The 10144-nt window shown below is 41.5% G+C and overlaps 1 pseudogene; it reads right to left on the bottom strand.

Moving 5' to 3' along the window:
• Positions 1 to 102: 102 nt before the first annotated feature.
• On the bottom strand, positions 103 to 9559 carry LOC120291288 (annotated as a pseudogene).
• Between the last annotated feature and the right edge of the window lie 585 nt (positions 9560 to 10144).

Genomic DNA, 10144 nt, shown 5'->3' with positions numbered 1-10144 from the left:
GTTTGTTGCAACTAGAGGAAAATCAAGAGGCCAAGGGTTATGAGTTACTACTGCTAAAGCCTAGGGGTTATATCTCGCAGTATGGAAATGGAAAGTTAAAAAAGCAAGAATTAGGTTTTTCACTCTCACCGAGTAAAGATTCCTGGAGTTCATCCTTTGAGATTGCTATAGAGCAGACCATGTTGGCGCATATCTTTCACTGCAATAGGATGGAGATTTGAGGCCTTTCTGAACGCCTTCACACCAAACATTATCTTCCATCTGCAATGAACCAAATGCCTGAGGATCGTGGTGCCCAAGTGTTGGCCCTACGGATTACTTATGTGTTTTAATTTCTAATACCTGTACCCTTTCTCCACGAAAATTTTGTCATCCTGTAATCAAAGGAAGAGGACTAGATGAATTACTGAAAACGATGAGAAATTTGAAGGAGTAAAAAGCTTGAACCTGAATATCTCTAGACATCTAACTCGACCATGTTGAGAAAACTTGCATGATTAGTTCCTATGAACTAGAACACCATCAAAGGGGCCAGCATCATGATAAAGCATTAAATGTGTGGAACAGTGACTTGAAGCATATCCCACAGGACGAGTGAATTAATGGATGTGAGTAGTGTCTAAAGTGTCGGGATGAACTAGAATATGAAAACAGAAATTCTGGAGGACAGTGAAAATTGGTTGTTTTACAGGATATGAGAGTAGAATAGATGAGAACATGTACAGATCCATGTCTTTAGCTACTTAGCTCTAGTTTATAAAGGCATGCTGCACTCACGTGCACTATTGCCCCTAACCTTCCATGGGTAATAACTATCAGCCAAAGAGCTGAAGGCATGTATATTCAATGCTGCGTGTTGTGATATGAGTTGGTGCACGAGATTAATGTTTTTCTTTGATGAGGCTACTACTTTTTGTAGATCTTCTGGGTTTGCCATGTGCACACTATTCCTTTTTTTTTCTCTGCATCAATTCTGGAAATTTTTGGAAGAACATTCACAAATTGCTAATAGGTAATTGGCGGTTGCAATCAGTTTTTAATACTACAGGGACTAACTGGAATTCAGATCACCTTGAGAGAATCTTTCAGAAAGAAGTCAAATATTACGCAGCATTTCCTTGGTCCCAGTGGCAGTACAAGATTGGTGTCCATCCATGGTCCATACCTATAAAAACAGAAAACCCTCAGCTAGAGAAGAGAAGTCATATAAATTGCTCATTGATACCAAAATCTGACGAGTGAGTCATCACCTGTTTATCATGAAATTGGGATAAATGAAAGCACAAAGAGCTTTCGCTCCAAGTCAGTCAAAATCATCGGCATTGGCAGTTGATCCACCTTCACATATTTGTAGACTTACTTTATCATGTATCTAGTAAGGAGTAAATACTAAAATGAAAACCATAAACAATTGCAGATATTAAGTAACTATAGTATAATAAGATTTACTCTGTAAAACATGATAAGGATGATTCCAAGAAAATGCAGGAACAACGCTTAACATTATGGAATAGGCATTATGAAAACGTACAATTTGTGGCCAGTCACTGTGGTGCAAAAAGAGTCAAGCTTCAGACCGGATGCCAGGCCCTTGGGCGCATATGGTACATGGTAGGCACCATCTAAACAATTATTGCAGAAAACCGACGAAAATGAACAATTTCAATCAGCTGCCTGAGAATCGTCATTGAGACATGGATTGGTAATTTCTTTGTCAAAATTTGAAATCTAAACCTAATTAAAAATTTTAAAAAAGACGGTCAAATGCGTTGAAAGCATAATATGATCTCCATTGAAAAACTTGAAAATTGAAGTAGCAAAAAGCAGTAAAATATTACACTATTCAGACCAGAACCAAGGATACTGATTAAAATACGATAAGAGGCAGCATATTAAAATCAAAACGAGGAGCTACAGACCTTCCAGTTACCGTCAAGGGTGTATTCACGTCTACAAAAATAAGTTAGTGAGGGGATCAATGCAGTTATTGCCCAGAGTACCTACACAGCTGCCAGTCCATTCCTCTGCTTCTATGTTTCTTTCAACTTCCTGATCAGGAGAGACATCTTTCTCAAAATTGAGAAGAACAAATGGGCCAAGTAGCTAATTTTAGCAGTATGAGCACAAACTCCTGCATCACACAGCTGCAAGAAATCTCATTGCTATATCATTTGAAAATGCTGCACAACAAGAGGAATGGGATATAAGTAACAATTACCTGCCTTTACATCAAAGTTCCAGATTCCTTTGATTCTAGGTGCTCTGAGAAGGGCTCCGTTCAGTGCGTTAAGTCTACCCCTGCAGAAAAAAGCAAGATAAGTTGGTGTGCATATTACCCAGTACAAATAGGTTTACCATCACAAAGCTTGTATTTAGTTGTTAAGTCTCCTCAATGACTCGAGGTATTCAAATTTCAAAGCGAAGTTCAACAAGAAATATTAAGTGCCAACATAGACTAGAAGCATTCCTGTAGTGCATCTGCATTGATCTACAAAAGCTTTGAATACTACTTTCAAGGGTAGATTCCTGGTCTTTTGGGTTTTAAATGCATTCCACTTGTTTTAATAGAATGATAATGGAAAGAATCTGCTTATCAATCTATTACCTTCACCCAGCACGTTTTCTCTCAAACTCAACTGCTAAGTGATGCGTTCATCAACAATCAAGTCAGGATGAAAAGTGACTAGACGTTGCTTTTAAATCTCAAGATATAGATCATAATAGGAAAATTCGCTATTCCAATGTGCTATTAGTATGTAATATTGTTGGAATGTGTTGGAAAATCTTCTATAATCTCTCCCTGATTATATGGAATATTACGTGATATTATGTAATTTGATTTGATTTTGTTAGCTGTAAGTTAGCTATTGATAGAGATTAGAGGCTAATTAGGATCTTTACCTAAATAGGTTTCTTACCTAATTTAGGTCCTCTATTCCTGTATTTATACACCTTGTAATCACTCCATGAAAAAATATAAGACAGATTCTTTTCTTCAAATATATTTGAAGGAATATTTAGGTCCCCTATTCCTGTATTTATACACCTTGTAATCACTCCATGAAAAAATATAAGACAGATTCTTTTCTTCAAATATATTTGAAGGAATCTCCAACTATGCTACTCTGTAAGCATTTATCGCGGGAGTTGCAGCACGATGAGACGCATTCCAAAGATGATAGAGTAAAGCTTTGCTTGAGATGAACCTTTTTCTATAATCCATTTAAGAACGCAGTGAATCAGATTGCCAAACTATCGGCTTCAATTTCCTTTTAACCAAGCTGAATCAAGGAACGGAAATTACAAGAAAACAAAGAACAACCTAGAACTCGACTTCTTAGCTTTAACATGAAAGTGGAAGTGAACATTTTACGGGCACACAAAGCACGACTTCCTGCCACTTCCTGATGCAAGAAGAGAAGCGTGATGGCGACAGACATTGTGAAAGGCATGGACTTTTCCATTACCATCTCGACACACCAGAAATTCTACATTTCCTAATCTGCAGCATTTAACCATAACTGGTTTCTAGGAAGTCATGCATAGAGAGAGAAACAAAACGGTAGGAGTTTTAACTAGAAAAGGTGCTGCTTCTAGGTATCTCACTACCATAAATAAAAAATTGTCCCGGGAAGGAAAGCCATGAAAAAAGGAAGAAATTTTTAAGATTATTATTAAGTCAAGCTATAATTCTGTGCCACAATGGGATAGTAATTGCCTACTAAAGCTCCTCACTACCTGCCAGTGAAGAAGTCCTGGGGCGATTTAACCTGATCGGTGCATCCTGGCAATCAAGAAGAAGGAATGAAAATAGGATATCTCAGGAAACACTTAAATCCTTAATCCAGTCCGACAATTAAAAAGGAAAGTCAAAGCGAGATCATCAAAGTCAGATAACTGAAGAAGTTATATCCGGTCGGTCATGAAAATACCGTCGCCGTCCGGGTCGAGGAGAAACCAGAGGAACGAAGCCAATTCACATCCTTTACAACAAAATTGAGTCGAAAGCATCGAGCCTTGAGGAGAGGAAATGAAATGGAAGAGGACGAACCGACAGCTCGCCAGCCTCGGCAGAAGACGCGATCGAGCTCGAGGTCGAGGAAAGAAGGGGTCGGTGTCCCACGAGCTGGGCGGAGTGAAGGCCTCTGCGATGGGCAGCTCCCGATCGAACTCGTCCCCTAGTGACTAGGTAGTAGAAGGAGGAGGCGCCACCGCCGCCGCCGCGAGAGAAGTGGGGAGATGAGCCGGGACTCGAAAGAGGGGTTTGATCGCGAGCATCGTCGTCGCCATCGACGTGGTTTTTGGTTGCTTCCTCTGTGCCGTTGCCGGATATTCGGGATGCCGTTGACTCCACTGTACTGTATAAGTCTTTCATTTATATTATCTTCTAGGCCTATTAGAATCTAATTCGACGGAATCGATTGAACATAGGAAATAAGTTCATAAAAGTGCACATCTATGTTCTTCGAATTTATTCAAAAGTAGAAAAAATGGGTCTTTCGAAAGCTTATTTGTACGTTACAACTCTTAACTTGACCTTGACAAATCAATAAATGAGACATAATGCATATCCAATTTTTAATTTCCCTATTTACAATAAAGTTTTCTTTTTCTTCTCAGCAAGCCAAATAATGATTTTTCTGAGAACAAATGAATAATTGGATGTAATCTATTTGAAGTTTGCATATAAGATTTTTTTTTCTTAAATTTGAGTTTCCTTTTAAAATTTAGAACTCTAAAAAGATTAAAATTTAAAAAATTAGACAATACTATATCGGTAAAAAAAAATATTATTAATCAATACGAATAACTGAATTATGACCTACAAGACAATTTACAATATGACAAGACTCTAATTATACAATTACAAACATGATTCGTAAATTTTTTCGTTATAAATTCTTATAGAGCAATTTTGTATTGTGAAAAGCTCCCCTAATCACCATGTGTTTCATGGATAAAAGCCACTAAAAAGTTAATTTTTCTTGTTGAAAAGAAGTTATTCATGCTATTATCAATGCCGTGTTTGGCTTTGACTTTCAATGATCCAACAAATATATATGAAATGCCGCTAACCTTCTGTGGTAATAACTATCAGCCAAGGAGCTTAAGGCATGTGTATTCAACGCTGTATCCTGCATATGAGTTCATGTACGAGATTAATGTTCTAGTTTGATGAGGTTACTATTTTTCGTAGATATTTTGGGTTCGCTATGTGCGCATTATACCTTTTTTCTCCCAGCATCAATTCTGGAAAATTCTGAAAGACCATTCACAAGTTGCTAAGAGGTGATTGGTGGTTACAGTCAGTTTTTTATACAACAGAGACTTATTGACATTCACAATCCTTAGGTAATCTTTCAGAAAATAATCGAAAAGTAATCTTTCAGAAAATAATCGAATATTACGCGGCACTTCCTTGGTCCCAGGGGCAGTATAAGATTTGTGTCTATCCATGCTCCGTACCTAAAGAAGCAGTAAACCCTCAGCTAGAGAAGTGAAGTCATATAAACTGCTTCATCGATACTAAAATCGGATGAGTGAGTTATTGCCTATTTATCATGAAATTGGGATGAATGAAAGCATAAAAACCTTTTGCTCCAAGTCAGTTAAAATCATCTGCATTGTCAGTTAATCCATCTTCACATTTTTGTAGACTTACTTTTTCATGTATTTAGTAAGAAGCAATTGCAGATATTAAGTGACCATCATATAATAAGATGTATACTATAAAACATGATGACGATGATTCCAGGAAAATGCAGAAACAATGCTTAAACATATGGAATTGGTGTTATGAAAGTGTACAGTTTGTGCGTAGTCATAACGTGGTGGTGCAATAATCAAGCTTTAGACCAGACGCTGGGCCCTTATGCGCATATGGTATATGATAGCCGCCATCTAAATAATTGTCAATGAAAACCTACGAGAAACAAACACAACACACTTGCACAAGTGCGCGCGAGTCACACAAAGACCACCGTGCTCAGATGAGAGTAAAAGTGACCCAAGTCAAGCCCATTATCCTGGACAGATCCAGGTTCAAGCCCAACTTCCGTTCTCGCATGATTGATACCTAGGTAGCATGGACACCGCAACACGACACGCGACGCAACATGACACGACACGACACGACACGTGACACGTTATTTTTAAAAAAATAGAGAATTAACACGTTCCGACACGTTATATATTAAATGAATATTTTTATTTTTAATTAATTTAATTCAAATTCAGTATTTTTATTTTTGAAATTATATTTTAATCTCTTTTATTTATTTTTCCATTAAAAAATATCCACTAAGGTCCACCCCACGCCCTTTTAGTTCTTTCCCTCGTCCATTTTCCCCCTTCCCCAAAATTTATTTTTCTTCCCTCCCTACTATCGTCCGTTCCCTCCCTCCCAAATTTATTTTTCTTTCCCTCCCCTTCACTGACAGACAGGCTGTCCCTGTCTCTTCCCCTCCCCCAATACGCAACATCAAAAACCCCTCCGTCTCTTCCCCTTCCCCCAATACGCGATGGCCCCTCAAAACCTAGGTAGCATTGACACGTTATTTTTAAAAAATAGAGAATTCGACACGTTCCGACACGTTATATATTAAATGAATATTTTTATTTTTAATTAATTTAATTCAAATTCAGTATTTTTATTTTTTGAAATTATATTTTAATCTCTTTTATTTATTTTTCCATTAAAAAAATATCCACTAAGGTCCACCCCAGCCCCTTTTAGTTCTTTCCCTCGTCCATTTTCCCCCTTCCCCAAAATTTATTTTTCTTCCCTCCCTACTATCGTCCGTTCTCTCCCCCAAATTTATTTTTCTTTCCCTCCCCTTCACTGACAGATAGGCTGTCCCTGTCTCTTCCCCTCCCCCAATACGCAACATCAAAAACCCCTCCGTCTCTTCCCCTTCCCCCAATACGCAACATCAAAAACCCTCTGTCTCTTCCCCTTCCCCCAATACGCGATGGCCCCTCAAAACCCTAGCTCTGCACGACCCTTCCTCTCCTCGTTCCTCACCGCTCGCCACTCGCCGCTCGCCGCACGACCCCCTTCCTCGCCGCTCGCCGCTCGTCGCCTCTCGCCGCTTGCCGCACGACCGCCTTCCTCTCCTCTTCCTCTCGCCTTTGGCCCTTTCTCCCTCACAGTTGCAACCTCGTCGGCTCCGTCGCAGCATCACAGTGGCAGCCGTCTCTCGCCGTTGCGTCCTCGTCTCTACTCCCTCGCCGTCGCTTCCACCCTCCATCATCTTCCGGACATGCGTGTCGGAACGTGTCGGGCACGCGTTGACCGCGCGTCGGATTTTCGACACGTGTTGACCGCGTGTCCCGACCGTGTCCGAGCGTGTCGACGTGTCCGACACGCTCTGACACGTGTCAGACACGACACGGAAGCACGGACAACGTGTCCGTGCTACCTAGCTCAAAACCCTAGCTCTGCACGACCCTTCCTCTTCTCGTTCCTCACCGCCGCCACTCGCAGTTGTCCGTGCTACCTAGCTCAAAACCCTAGCTGCATGACCCTTCCTCTTCTCGTTCCTCACCGCTCGCCACTCGCCGCTCGCCGCACGACCCCCTTCCTCGCTGCTCGCCACTCGTCGCCTCTCGCCGCTTGCCGCACGACCGCCTTCCTCTCCTCTTCCTCTCGCCTTTGGCCCTTTCTCCCTCACAGCTGCAACCTCGTCGGCTCCGTCGCAGCATCACAGTGGCAGCCGTCTCTCGCCGTTGCGTCCTCGTCTCTACTCCCTCGCCGTCGCTTCCACCCTCCATCATCTTCCGGACATGCGCGTCGGAACGTGTCGGGCACGCGTTGACCGCGCGTCGGATTTTCGACACGTGTTGACCGCGTGTCCCGATCGTGTCCGGCGTGTCGACGTGTCCGACACGCTCGACACGTGTCGGACACGACACGGAAGCACGGACAACGTGTCCGTGCTACCTAGCTCAAAACCCTAGCTCGCACGACCCTTCCTCTTCTCGTTCCTCACCGCTCGCCACTCGCAGTTGTTCGTGCTACCTAGCTCAAAACCCTAGCTCGCACGACCCTTCCTCTTCTCGTTCCTCACCGCTCGCCACTCGCCGCTCGCCGCTCGCCGCACGACCCCCTTCCTCGCTGCTCGCCGCTCGTCGCCTCTCGCCGCTTGCCGCATGACCGCCTTCCTCTCCTCTTCCTCTCGCCTTTGGCCCTTTCTCCCTCACAGCTGCAACCTCGTCAGCTCCGTCGCAGCATCACAGTGGCAGCCGTCTCTCGCCGTTGCGTCCTCGTCTCTACTCCCTCGCTGTCGCTTCCACCCTCCATCATCTTCCGGACACGCGCGTCGGAACGTGTCGGGCACGCGTTGACCGCGCGTCGGATTTTCGACACGCGTTGACCGCGTGTCCCGACCGTGTCCGAGCGTGTCGACGTGTCCGACACGCTCCGACACGTGTCGGACACGACACGGAAGCACGGACAACGTGTCCGTGCTACCTAGATTGATACTTGTAAGGCTAAGCCTAAATCTAATACCATTGTGGAATCTTGATGTGTGTGTGATTTAATATCAAGTTCGGTTGATATATCGAGATTCCATTTGAATATATATATATATATATATATAGATATATATTTTGATGATATGATTTGATCTTTCTATTTCTAATTGAAAGATATTAGATGAGCAGACGTTTTCTGTTTATGTCACTTTTTATGTCGACGTTGAAACAATCCATGATTGAATTCAACCAAGTTGAATGACTACTCACCATTTGAAAGCAAAAGTGTTTCAAGATAGACGATTGTATGACATATTAGCTAGGCTCTTGATTTAGTTATTTTCCTTCACCATTGAACCGAACACATTCAAAACACTGTTTAAAATTTAAAATTTTATAATTGCTATTTGATATTTCTTTTATTTGTAAGAATAACTTCATTCATTCACCACCAATGTATCCAATCCAATTGATGGTCAAAACGTCAAAACACATCTCATCATCAGCATAAATTAACAAGCTTGGGATACAAGGACTTTCTCTTTTTTCCTCCTCGAAGCAAATCCCCGAGGCGGAGAACCAATTTCCTTTTGGAATTTATACTATATGATTGTGATGATAACATATGGTTCTTCGTTTTTAGTGGGTTTGTTTAAGTGTCGCAAAAATTAGTATTATCAGTGAGTTTCTGCTAAGTTTGAAAGCCTGTAGAAGGAAGGATGTGGATCTTAGTGTAATTCTGCAATTTGTCAGATTGTGCCATCGTGGACTTTTCAAAGATAAATTTGACGACTACTGGAGATCCTAAACTGAAGACTCGACTCATAGAAATTATGTATGATATTCCAAGATCTCTTCCAAAGGTTGTGGATAAATTTGACGACAATTGGAGATCCTGCTCAGAATGTCGTGTAATTGGAGAAGAGATGCAACAGATTGTTCAAAGTTTCCGGGTAGAACTTCCTCACAAACAAGTAACATGCTTGACCGAGATCAATGAACCACCAGGGAATTCTCAAGTGAGGTAAGGCAGGAATGTGCAAATATTACCTGGATAGCGGGGGCACGCTCGTGCACTCATGTTTCCCTGCTCTCAACCCTTTTTCTTTTCTTGCCCACTTTGTGTATATTGTGGGCATTCTCTAAAAAACCTTGTCAAACCTGAATGTGTTTTTCTCGCTCTCTCCGTGTATCTCTCTTTTTCTCTCTTTGTGGCCGATTCCTCTCGATCGTGTTCTCTCTCGCTTTCTTCTCTACGCTGTGTTCTCAAGTTGAGAAATGCATACCCTTCGAATTATGAGACCTCATGCCTTTATATAGTGAAAAACTTAGGTTTATTCCAAATTATCTGGCCCTTATTTAGGCCTTAATAAAGTAATGGGCTCTAATGACATAAGGCCTTTTATCAATCAAACTTTAATAGCTAAATTAGACTCAACTAATTTTAACGAGGCTCCTCCCCTCCTTTATGACATTCGGTCATTGTGGTCCTATGGGCTGGCCAATGTTGCCATCTCTCATGGCTCATTTCAATCCATTTAAATTCAGAATCATTCATCTTTAATCTGATTATAACGCAATGAATTTATCTATATGCTGAATGCTCCTAAAAGTTATATGCAAATTAATTAATATTTTTATTTAGGGGACGGATTAGGTCCTTAAT

The sequence above is a fragment of the Eucalyptus grandis genome, chromosome 3 (genome assembly GCF_016545825.1).
Source record: "Eucalyptus grandis isolate ANBG69807.140 chromosome 3, ASM1654582v1, whole genome shotgun sequence".
NCBI lineage: Eukaryota > Viridiplantae > Streptophyta > Magnoliopsida > Myrtales > Myrtaceae > Eucalyptus > Eucalyptus grandis.
Note: the sequence above shows the minus strand (reverse complement) of the source record. Positions and strands in the feature narration are given on the sequence as shown.